Source organism: Gymnodraco acuticeps, unplaced genomic scaffold (genome assembly GCF_902827175.1).
Source record: "Gymnodraco acuticeps unplaced genomic scaffold, fGymAcu1.1, whole genome shotgun sequence".
Taxonomy (NCBI): Eukaryota; Metazoa; Chordata; class Actinopteri; order Perciformes; family Bathydraconidae; genus Gymnodraco; species Gymnodraco acuticeps.
Window position 1 is genome coordinate 119,265 of NW_022990463.1, and position 13,236 is coordinate 132,500.

A 13,236-nucleotide genomic window follows, 5' to 3' on the forward strand; every position below is an offset into this window, starting at 1 on the left:
CCTGATAAGATGTCTTGAAATGCAGGCTAGGTTTAACTTGTACCATAATACTCTTATTGTAAATAAACATTTCCAAATGTTTCTTGGTTGATAAAACTATTTTCAATGGGGATATATGTCATTGGTGTTTCAAACTTGTTTTTTTAGGGTGAAACATGGCAGTTGTGCCTGCCGTGGGAACACTGTGCAGGATCTCTGAAATCTTGGGATAAGAAACTTGCAAATAATCGATCAATCAAACCTTTAAACAACTGCCAATTTCTGTAGTGCTACAAGAAAATATAGGAAAGAGAATGAGAGAACATTCGTTACACAGTATTCATGAGAAGGTTGATATTGCTAAATCGTCTTAATATTAAAAGCTAAAGTAAAAATATTAAGTATATTTGTATTTAACAAAGGTCAATCAAACTACTACTTCCAAGTTCAAGACCAAACCTATTAGTCGTAAATTATATGGATAGAATTTAGTTTGTTTCATTTGACGAGATGACAATCTGAATCTTGCACCAACAAACTAGAATTAGAGGTTAAAAACTTAAATAATCACTCCATAAGCTTAGATATGAACAAATGTATATACCATTATTTCAGATGAAACCATAATAATACATGGCATCAAAGCAGACTAAACTAAGGCCCCGTCCACACAGAGACAAAACAGAGACGAAACCGAAAACGAGCCGAAGTCGTTTTCCAAAAAGTCTTCCGTCCACGCGGAATCGGCTCAAGAAACGTGTCCATCTACACGAAAACGCTTGAAAACGCTGGAGACGCTGTAGCACATATGCTGGGCCTGTAAATGGCGCTGTACTTCCCCCACAAAATACACTAAAAAGCAGCGAAGAAGACCGATGACGATTATTATTATTATATTATTATTGTTGCTGATGAGGACCTGTAGATCTATGTTGCACTACAATCTGTATCATGGTCAGTAGCGTCTGGAGCACGAACGCAACCCTGTGATCCTCCGCCGTTGTTGTTGTTGTTGTTGTTGTTTTTGTTGTTGTTGGCGAAACGCATCAGCAATGACGCGGGGGTGAACAGGAGAGGTGGGGAGAGGCGGGGCTATGGCGTCATCGTTTTCAGGAAATGATCGTATAGGGCGTGCACACGGAGCCGCAAGCATTTCGTCCTCAGACCTACCCACTTCGGGATCCGAATCCACGGCTCCGTTTCAGCCTCGTGTGGACGAACCGTCTATACCAAGGGTGCCCAACCAGTCGATCGCGATCGACCGGGAATCGGTCGATCGCGATGGGAGATGTGTCTAAAAATAGAACAACAATATTCTGTTTTATCGTTAATGTCCTGTAACATAATCTTCCTGTGCCAGAATAATGCACTTGAACGCATCAAAGCTTTGTGATTGGCCGGCGTGACCCCATGGGTTGGGGCGTGGCTGGTGGGCAGTGGGCACTATTTCGCTGACGTTGTCCGTGTCAACAGGAGTGACAGTCCGCACACACACAAGACCGCAATTACGGCAGAAGCAAAAAAGCCCAAAATATATAATTTTCACTCCGAGTGGGAGGATGATTATTTTTGTATTTATTCCAATTCAAAGTCCATCTGTCTCATCTGCAATGCGAGCGTGGCTTTATCGAAGAAGGGTAATTTAGGAGCGGCATTTCAAAACAGTGCACAAACGCTTCGAGACGGAATTCCCTCCTAATTCTGCCCTACGGTCCCAAAAGGGGAGGGGCCTGAAAGGACAGCTAAATGCACAGCAGTCCATTTTCACCAGGCCCAACAACAAGAGCAAGGCTGCTACCAGAGCATCTTATCGTGTCAGTCACGTTCTTGCGAAACACATGAAGTCTTTCAAAGACGGCGAAGTTGTGAAAGAAGCATTCCTGGAGACTGCTGAGGTGCTTTTTGGGGACAGTAAAAATAACAGAAGCATTTCAACAGGTTTTTGATATAATAAAAACTCAAGTTAGATATCGTTATTAATCAGCTGTAAGTTTTAGTTTGTTTGAACTTATTCATTATAATTATTGTACAAAATGGTATAAGAATGCAAACTTAAATTGATTATAGTCTATTATCAATTCAGGTTAAGAAACTAGTGTTGCTTGCATCCTATTCTAAAAAGGCATTTATTTTTATACTCTACTAAAATGCAACAAAAAAAAGGGTTTGATTCTATTAATGTTGTCTTTTTTATTGCACTTTGGCAGCAGATTCCTGTGTAGCTTCAGATCTGAGTTGTCTTATTAGTAAGCCTCATTTATACTTTTGTAGCAACACTATTTTTATATAATGGCAAAGAAAGGGTTCAGGGTATTTTCTTTTTCCCTGTGTCATATGTGGCAGCACTGTTCAATGTTTCTTGAAAACATTACCCACTGTAGTATGTGACGTGTGAATAAACTCCAACTCTGTATCAACAACACTGTTGTGTAACTTCAGTTAAATACTTGTACGTAGGGGTGGGCGATATTGAAAATTATATTATCACAATATTTTTCAAGCAGTATCACGATAGACGATATATATCACGATATTTTTTCATGTCGGTTATTATGGTTATTTTTCAAGTTACTTAACAGTACAAGCACCTACAAGGTAACAGAAACTAAAACAAAAAGGAGTAACAGACCAAAATAGCATTTCAAGCTGGTTTTATTTCTGAAATGAATCCCTGAATGAACAATTCAACATTTTGATATGGCTTCAAGGCACAGTTTCTCAGTATAAAAATGAACTTTCTGAGGTAGCACTAGCAGTGAACATCAATAAACATGAAAAGGAGGGTAAAACATAACTAAGTAAAACATAAAACATCAATGAGGAAAAGTCAGTGCCAAACAATTCAAATGTAAACTTTAGACTTGAAGTGCAATAAAAGACTTTAGCATAACTGAAGGGAAAAACTATATAAATACCTTATTGATAAAATAAAATATAAGCCAACAGAATCAACCAAGACAATAAATGAAGTGCAATACTGTCTGAATCCTGACTAGACAGCTTTAGAGCATGTCTTTCACATCAGTTTTTTTTTTTTATAGTTTTTTTTTTTTTTATCACGATGGATACGATATCTCTGAAAAAGCATATCGTGGAGACCTAATATCGTCACGACGATATATATCGTCATATCGCCCACCCCTACTTGTACGTGTGTAGATTAGAAAGAGGTAAGATAAAGGATCACAAAGGAAGTATTCATCGTACAAAGGTCAGTTTTATACAAGTAGAAGTGTGTATTTACCTGGTAGTAGGCTGTCAGTAATGGCTACGCCTCTCTATTTGGACTGGTAGATCTCGGCAGACTGGCAACTTTAAAAGTAGCTCTCGGTTCAAAAAAGGTTGGGCACCCCTGGTCTAGATAGAGAACGTTAGCGGATACAACTGATATCGTCTCCGTGTGGACGGGGCCTAAGACTGTAAGTGGTACATTAGATGTATAACGCGTTTGTTTTCTCTTCTGTGATGAATGGATGTGGGCATCATGGGAATTTCAAGTGACAGTAAGTCACACTGCAGGTCATGCAAAAGCAATTCAGATGCTCACTAACTCTGCCTAGCATAGGGGCTAAACTTAGAGGCACATTCAAAACCTAAACTTGACATCTTCAGAAATTGTCAATACCAGCTTGTATAGTCAATCTGTAATGCTGTTCAGCCGATCAACTTGTCAGCACGGTCAGAGCACAGGGCTGTTTTTAGAGCAGACCTTCAGGTGATGAGTAGCTGCTGGATTCAGAGATGTTGAAACAGCTTTAAACCCTACCTGGATACCTGCTGTTGTATAAATGCTCAGTGATCAGGGTGAGTAATTAAAGCAAGACTTAACTTAAAGCTCGCTAGCTCTGGAGTAAGCTTAAACAAGGTTGTTGTGTGTCAGGGTATCTGTCTGTGCTGAACCCCAATTACCACCTCATAACAATACGCTTAACAGAATATTAAAACAGAATCCAGGTTGCACAGAGGAAAACACTCAATTCTCAGCAACGAGTCACAGCTGACAACACAGAGAAGGTCTCTAGACCTTCACTGATCCATCTGACTCTGTGGGCCATGCATGGAAAAGACAAGGGCCAGCTTAACATAAGTCTGAAAGGATACAAAAAAAACTAAACCTGAGTGGTCAGAAAACACTTTAATTGAAGGTAAAAACCAATGAGTACAGTGGTCAAAGTCGCAGCAGGGAGTGAGCCTTTTAAACTGTAATGGATGTTGAAAGACAAAGCACATTCTCCCAAATGTGTGTTCATAGCAATATTTGGAAGATAATTAATAGCCAGTTGAAATTAAAAACACTGCAGTGTACTGTAAATTAATGTATGGAATTTCTAGCTGTGCTGAGGTGAGAAAATCAAGCTGATAGGCGAGTAGGTCACACTATGGTGAGCTCCAACGAAACTGCGGACATGAAGACCCAACAACGGGTTCCTGACAGCAACCGATAAAATGTGTGTATTAGGAGGATTGTGCATTAAGTTTACTTTATCAGTTAAATAATAATTGAAACGGAAACCATTAAGGAAAATGCTTTATCAATATCAAGCCAGAGCAGTGTTTGTTTAAAACTCTTACACTTTTGTCTCTTTAAAGTAAATACAAATTAAAAAATCCTTAGTTAATATATAAAACATTCTTAATGGTCATATCATTGTTTGTCATACTGTCTGTGCTATTTAGCTTTTATCCTTGCTTATGTATCCGATTTGATGTCTGTTGCATGTTAATGGGATTCTAAAAAGGGCTTTTAACTGGGCCCATGTGTTTTATGTGCTTCAATCCTAAGTTTATGTGTTTGAATTCTGCTCATGTGTTTTTCTGTGCTTATGTGTATGTTTTCTTGTAATGCCATCAACCTGCCAGGGACTGCAGATGAAAATAAGCCTTTATGGAAGGAGTGTCCAAACTACGGCCCGGGGACCAAATTGCGGCCACGGTCCATTATGAAGTGGCCCTCAGCAGATTCTAAAAGTATAATGGACAATGGCCCACACATGAAACTTGCGCTTGCCTTACGTATATTGCACAGTAGTATTCATGTGTTGATAGGCCTACTTCTCAAATCAATTCTATCATTTCATTTGAAAACATTTCTAACAAATCTTAGTTGATAAAAAAAAAAGCCCAATAACTTATTTGCATAACAAGCTTGAAATATACTCTTCCGATTTCCACTTATTATAAGCAGTCTGAGGCTTCTGTTTTAAGGGTAGAGTTGTCAAACCTTTTTGTAACAAAGTAAATAGCATGACTCAAGTGCTCATGTTGATTAATGTGCATTGTCCCTTCTTAAAAAATGAAATAAGGAAACATAAGAAAAATATAGAATTCCTTCTGTATATGCTGGAGGCTTTGTTGTGTCTTTTGTTGTGTGTCCCCCTCAGTCCAGCCTGCCCTCCACCTCACCCTCCTCTCTTGGTGCTCAGGGGGGATAGTTTGTTTCGCTCACATCTTGCCCACTGTTCCTGTCAGCACATCCGTATCCTCGGCGGCACCCTGGATGGGCTCTGTCTATGCCTGAGCCCGACCCAGACACCCCCAGCATGATTAATAGCCCTCTGCTGGGACGCTCCATCCACTCAGCACATTGTTGAGAGCCGTTGAAACAGTACAACAGTTGCATCTCCTCTTCACACCGGGCATAAGCCCTGCCTGTCAGGCCCCGGTTAGGGTACTGTTAACTGGCCAGATTTACAGCTACTAACCAGTACTAGGTGGCAGTGTGTCTGGGGAGGGGGGGGACACTCCTATTAATCATAGTTATTGTGATGGGGGCTTTTACAACCAGTAGGCCAAAGGCATGCCACTGTATAACACCTGTATAATCCATGGCACCTCCCATCAACCATACATCAAAAACTACACACCAATGTAGCTAGCATTGTTATTCTCTGTGATACCATGGCTTGTTAGATCCATTGATTTTTTATTAAATAACAGTTTTTAACTGTCATATCAAATAATAGGCTGACAGAAAAGGATTTTCCAACAATTCAAACATGAAAAAACATGTTAGGCTTTGCTGCTTTTAAATTGTAGAGTGAATATCTTTGGGTTTTAAACTGTCGGTCAGCAAACTCTTTCAGCCCGGGCTCTAGGAATTTTTTTTTTTTTTACATTTTATAGATAAAACAAGAACAATTTAAAATAAATCAAATCATTAATAATACAATAAAAAATGTATCGATTGAAAGGTTGAAAATAAAAACATGAAATGAGCAACAGTTAAGGAAACTCAGATTGTGCAGTACCTGGTGTTGCCAGACATGCATCGCTTATTATGCAAATAGATGGGAAGTTGCTGAAAAAACGACGCTTGCCTTACTGAATATGTCAGTTATGAGAATGAAACGATGACAAAGACATGCGAGCAAGAACACCTTTAGCCATGTGGATGAAATTCAGGCCCAAAACATTGTGCAGGTTTCCAACACTATTTTCCATTAAAATACCTTATTGTTGTAGTTTTCTGAATTGCTGTTGCCTTGACTAGACTAGAGCACAAATAATGTATTAATCAGTCAATCCATTATCCAGGGTTCTTACACCTTTTCCAAAGTCAAATTCAAGCACTTTAAGCATTTTCAAGGTGCATTTTCCAGCTTTTCAAGCATCTTACAGCTGTTATAAATTACATATTTATATACACATACTCAAATGATTATTTCCCTACCTCACATTCAATCAGATGTTCTTTATGCTATAAACAACCAAATGTGTGTTTCATAATAGCATTCTACACGAAGATGAACAATTAAAGAAAAGAAAACTAAGTTTAATATTTCAAAATGAGTGACCTGTCGTAGACTAGGCCTCCCATATAACCTGGCTGAGCCAATAGAAAACAATCAGCCAAATAACCTTTCAATACATTATTGATTACTATTTTTGAGGTACTTTTAGGTTGGCAGTAAACATAAATCAGATGTAAATGGTGTACTTTTACTCCACTACATGTATTTAATACCTTTAGTTACTTCACAGATGTGGATGAATGATGTGAAATCTAATCAAGTGTTAAATCAGACTTTAGTTCCACCTGGAGTAAACCCACAGCTACCCTGCAGTATACAAAGTCATTCAAACTAGCTGCACCTTTACCAGCTTAGAGAACACTTTCATGATCAATCATTATAAAACATATCATATATATTATTCTGAAATGGACCAATCTGCACAACGACTACTTTTACTGTCTTTCACTATATTTTGATGAGAATACTTTTCTACTTTCACTTGAGGAACATTTTGAATGCAGGACTTTTGCAGGAATGCAGGGAGTATTCCTACACTCTGGTACTTCTACTTTTACTAAGTACAATATCTGAGTACTTGTACTTTTACTCAAGTATAATACCTGAGTACTTATTCCACCTCTGGTAGTGTATTAGCCTGAATTGTAGCCACAAAATCACGCAGAGCTGCATAAAAATAGACTCACAATGGTAACAAGTGGAAAATAATATTTACAAATGTGTCCAATGATTTGTAGGTAATGCTGACTACTCAAGACACCTGACTTATACATCTTCAAAGGAAGACTGTGTTCATTCTACAATTACATGAGATTAAAGCAAAATGTAGTTTTACTCGTATAATACTTCAATTTTATATAAAGACAGTTTGTTTTCATCTGTTTTCAAATAAACAAAGTCTTGGCTTTCAGAATATTAAACTTGTTTCAGCAAATTCAGATGATAAATACAGCTTTTGAAGCTTCGGCATAATTACAAGCAGAGAACGGACTAATGTAACATCACAGCAGGCATAACAACAGCTGGTGTTTCTTGTGAGTGTTTCCCCGGGAAACAAACGCAAAAATACACAAACACACACACACACTCACACTCGCGAGCTTCCCCCAGACCAGTAATACAAACGAAAATGTGTCTTCGGGTCAATGTGACTGATTTCGAGAGAGCAAGTCACATTTGGTTTAGGCACGAAACATACTACCAGTAGAAATACATTGCTTTCAAAATCGCTCTGTGTCGAATCAATAGATTATATTTCGTGACTATAACACGAAATGCCGTGAGTGCTTAATCCTCTGAAGACCACAGGATGGAGACTGTAACGCACATAACATAGGTACGCTCCTCTGAAATGATTGTCCCCTGCAATTATTATTATCCCTCAATCGAGTTCGCTAATCAGCTAGCTAACGTTAGCTTAAACAAACGTAACATGCAACGTTAGCCTAATCTAAAATGCTCTTCTACGGCGTACCTTTCATGTGGCTCGTCAGCGCAGACTCTCGCATCGTTATTTTTGCAAACTTTGCAGTAGGCTACTCGTGGGCTTGACCCTCGTCTTAGCCATGGCTTGTATTTGTCTTCTGCTAGCCAACGCTCGTTGAAACTGCAACCTCCTGGCACACAGTCATCTATCACTCTCATCAGAATGCCCAGGTCACACGTAACACAAACACTTGCAGGTCGCGCGCATACCGCGGGAAGGTGCAGCGGAGATGTTTTATGTAGAAGCGAAGCAATTCTTTTCTTTTAATCTAAAAAGCGAACTATTCAGTCAGACAGCAATTTATTGTAAAAGTAAAGCATTTACATTTTCAAGCACTTTATCTCAATTTCAAGCACCATTCCCAAAATTCAAGCACTTTCCCAACCTTGAAAACACCACGTCAAATTTCAAGCATTTTCAAGGATTTCAAGCACCCGTACGAACCCTGATTATTGTAATAATCAAATTCTACGAGTTCAGGGTTCTCAAATGTAAAGATTTGCTGCTTTTTTTTAGTATATATATATGAAATATCTTTGGGGTTTTCAGTGCAACAACCAATTTGAAGATACTAACTTTAATTTAGTATGTTATGATCCAAAGAAATGATCTAATGAATCAATAGTGGAAATAATCAGGGTTTTCTCTGTGCATGTACAAATATTAAGGGATTAATTTATCTGAGACTATGGGTGTTTCTCAATGTCGAGGAAACCGGTTCCAGAGCCACTATTTCAAGGATACTGCGTCATCGAGTCTCGCCGAAGGACTGCTCCAATGTCCAGGATGCTTGGAATTCTACAGAGGCCAGCGCACTTTGTTGCAGGAAATTTTGAGGCTGCACATGTGTAGCCTCCGCGTTCTTAAAATCCCCACAATGCTTTGCGCACGGACCAATTTCCCAAATCTTTGGCGGAAAATGTAAGGCGGGCCTCTCATATGACGCCTGCACACTTGCTAGCCTGTTCCATTCTTCGTTCTCCAAATGCCAGGAAGGATTCTTGCCTAGCCTCTGATGGACTTGACTCGTAAGACAAGGAAGCGTCCTCGACATTGAGAAACACCCTATGTTGACCCAACCTGAGGCTATAAATCTGACTGACATTAATGTAAGTGACATCTCCGCCAACACAGTTTATTGTCGTTTGACCATGTCATAAAAATAACTGACAGCAGGACTGAAAATGTAACCCCTGATCTCATGGTTAAAGCTTGAAGACAGCGGGGCAGACATGTAAAGAATTGCCGTGAGTCAGATTATCCTTGCTCAGAATGCCTCCATGAGTAAACATATTTACATAAGTGGCTGAGCGACATGAATTATGGCTCCTCTTCCTCGGCATTTACCAGCTGCCTTCTGCCAGTTCAATTGGGAGTGATATATGTGTGAAGATCAGGTGGTGGGAAAGAGGAAGGGAGGGGTGAGAGGGTGTAAGGGGGGGTAAAAGGCCACAACTAGATCCCAAGTGCTGGGGCTGTAGGCCCACCAGCGCCTGCCTGACTACAGCTGGGGACCAAGACAACACACACTCACGCTTGACCTTGAAATAACACAGAGACGGCATGTGTGCATTCTCTCCTGATGACTGACATGACGGCAAAATGTGATGAATTAGTGAGGTTGTCAGTAATGCATGGATTAGACTGTGAAAACATGAAGGAAATATATTCAAAACATCATAGTATCAGTGTTTCCCACAGATATGAAATATACTTGTGGTGGTAGCGGGGGGGAGGGGGAGGTGGCTGGCTTTGTGACGTGCAACAACATTAACATGAACCTTTCTGTTGGTGGCTTGTTAGCAGACCCTTCCCATGACAGCAGAGCGAACAGGTACAGGAGGCGTAAAGCGAGGGATCATCGTCCACTTGTTAATCGATCGCAGATGGGGTCGTGCTCGCGGACGGAGAGAAAAAACAAATGAAATGGGTCGCGAAGTATACTTTGGCGGCCGTTAATATACCTGGGCGGCCCACCCAAGTAAAGTCTGTGTGGGAAACCCTGGTATCATTATACCGCTGCCACTGAGCACCTTTTTATTGCAACAAAAAAGAAAAAACAGTGCATACAACGAGCATTACACATCGGGGCCTCAAACTATGTAATTCAAAATATATATTTTTCTGCAATAATTCTACTATTCCATGCAGAATGAGCTTTGCTTTGTGCTTATCTTTGGGGAAACCAGGGTAATTATTGTAAAGGTCAGCAGGAGAGTAATCAAATCATCCTCTACAATGTTCACTCCATGCCCCCTGATATCTACCTCCGGTGCTGTGCTGGTGATTACAGTCAATTAGAGGTGTGCTTGTGAATTTCGTTAGTGTTTGGATGAAAAGGAGAAAGCTGTCAGTCAAAAGGCCACTCTGGCTTTGTACCTGGGGGCTGCAAGGGGCTCTAAACCTGTATTTGTATGAATACAAATGAAGGGATTTAGCAGCAGACTGTTTCTTCTGCAGACTTGTCAAAAATCTGACCTTCGCTGCAGCAGAGGGGGGGTGATGGGAGGAAAGAATTGGAGATTTAAGAAGCTGAGTGACTTCTGGATAAAAGAGGTCCAACTGAAAAAAGATAGAGGGAAAGGTATGTATGTCAGATTGAGAGGCGGTTCTCCGGTCTTTCTAACTCTCTGAGGTATAGTCCCGCAATAAAATAAATTCATAGAATTATTCAACAAGAGATTGAGAGAGATTTGTCTGTGCGATGAAAATGGTATACAGGAGAGACCCCCTGCCAGTGTCAGGTGGGAGGGAAATACTACAGCTGCAGATCAATACAAAGTTCCAGAACATTTAGTACAATAATACTTTCACTATTTCTGTTTTCTTTGTTAGTTGATAATCAATATATATATATATATATATATATATATAAATAAATAAAAGCCAGTTTGTCCTACATCAGTTGCTTGTTTTTTATTCCAGTTTAGACCCTGTTATACACAATCCAGATGGCCTATTCATGTCATCTAAAAAGCTACTGCTCACAAACTAGCACTTGTGAAGTCAAATCACACCTGAAGGATTGTTAAGGTTAAACAATAAATGAACATATTCAAAATAATAACCACACTAATATTAAGTTGTGCACAATATATAGCAACAACGTATTAAAGGAACAAGGCATACGTGTCATTATTACTCAAAGTTTAAACCTATGTACTATTTTACTATTTAAATGTAAACCAAAGAACCTTGTAGGACAGAACAAAATATATTTTTCTAAGCCAGTACATATTTAAAGACAGATGCTGGCCACAAAGCTGTGGAAAGCACTCAATGATATGGGTCTAATGAGGTTAGGGATGGGGCATTAGATATCAAGCTCAACCCAAACCATCCCATTTAAATCAGAGGAAAGTCCCCTGCTTCCTGGGAGCAAGGTGGAGCTGAAGCATCACAACACATGGTCCATCATTGGCCCGTCTGCGTCAACTGTGCTCTCATTGTTCAGGAGCGGGGAGACGACCTTACATTCTCCAGGAGCAGAAGAAAAGTGAGACAAGACTTCCTTTCCCAGAACAATTTATCTCTCTGCTTGACAAGACTCCCTGCTATATTTACCCAACTAAAATTGCAGATGATATACTTCCAGCTGCACTGCTCTCCAGCTCTTTGGCACATGGTCCTGTCAATCACATTAGTTACAACAGAACGGGAACGCCAGGGCAGTGAGACCCTCAGCCAGACGGAGAGACGGACTGAGAAATATGGAAAGAAAGGAAATAAGAGAAGAAAGACAGAGGGGCTGAGAAACCTAGTGGGGACTCATTCATATTACCATTGCATGTATAAAAAACATGTGTAATGTGTATTTGTAAAGCGCTTTGAGCATCTGGAAGAAGCGCTAGAATAAATGTAAGGAATTATTTATTATGATATTGCCTTCGCTGGTTGGTGTTAGTTGTTAGAAGGAGAGGAGTTACACACCAGAGTGAATGGGCTTTTATTAAGCAGACAGCTGGGCTGCTGCGAAGCCTCAAAGCAGCAACAAAACACAGCCCACCCACAAGACTTCCTGACAAAATATTGCTGTGTTTCTTTACGAGATCTATTCGGTTGGTATGCTGCTGCAAAAACAAAACAAATTGATCAGTCTGTCAGGCACAGAATTGAGCCCTACTGTGGTTATTTGATCTCCATTTTGTCTCTCATCAGGGCAGGGATGTAACATTTCAGAGACTGGGGGCACAGGGGATTTGGGCTTAAGGATGCAACAAAGGCTTTCAAACTCCTTGACATGGATTCATTACTTCATGCAAATGCCCTAAAAAAGCTGAAAAATGCAGTATTTTTATTCGACTTCCATTCTATTCAAATATAATACAGTACAGTGTAAGAGAATTGGTTTAAGTGAGGGAACAGAGGAGCACAGGCTTGTGGTGATTTAAGGGCTGTGGGGAAAGGGTTAAAGAGGGAGGAAAAAGAAAAGAGGTGGGCAGATTCCTCCTCAGCCAGCAGTGCCTGTCCATCTCACAGCAGCACTGGCATTCCCTGGAGGGAGGCAGCAGCTCACACTGTGCAGCTTGATGTTTTGCATCTCTGCCATTGCTCACAACTTCTACAACTTGAGCTGCAGGGCTGTGGGAGCTGCCAGAGCTCTCATTGCAAAGGCATGACAACATGCAGGATTGTCCTCAGGCCAGCGTGGCTCTCTCATAAGAAGGGGTGCTGTCAGACACCACCACTGCATTTACACACTCAGGGACTCACAAATGATCAGGCACCACACTGAGTGTTAGTGTGACTAGACTGGAGAAGGTCTAGGATTATTAGATTACATTGCATTTAGCTGACGCTTTTGTCCAGATCCAATAAACAATAAATTGATCAATCTCAACCCCTGATTAAAAGCTTAAAGGTGGGGTAGGTAATTCACTTCAGAAACACTTTTTGTTACATTCCATGGAATGCTCTTAACATCCCGATAGCAAGGAACACATTAAATGCTTTGACAAAAAATACATACAAATATTTCATCTGTGGAAGCCGTGGCGCTGTAAAAAGCTAGTCCAGTTA

The 13,236-nt window shown here is 40.2% G+C and overlaps 1 protein-coding gene across 2 annotated transcripts in view; it reads right to left on the reverse strand.

Moving 5' to 3' along the window:
• gbf1 (golgi brefeldin A resistant guanine nucleotide exchange factor 1) overlaps positions 1–13,236 on the reverse strand; it is a gene marked incomplete at its 3' end in the record, with an annotated part of 130,828 nt that overhangs the window by 111,325 nt on the left and 6,267 nt on the right.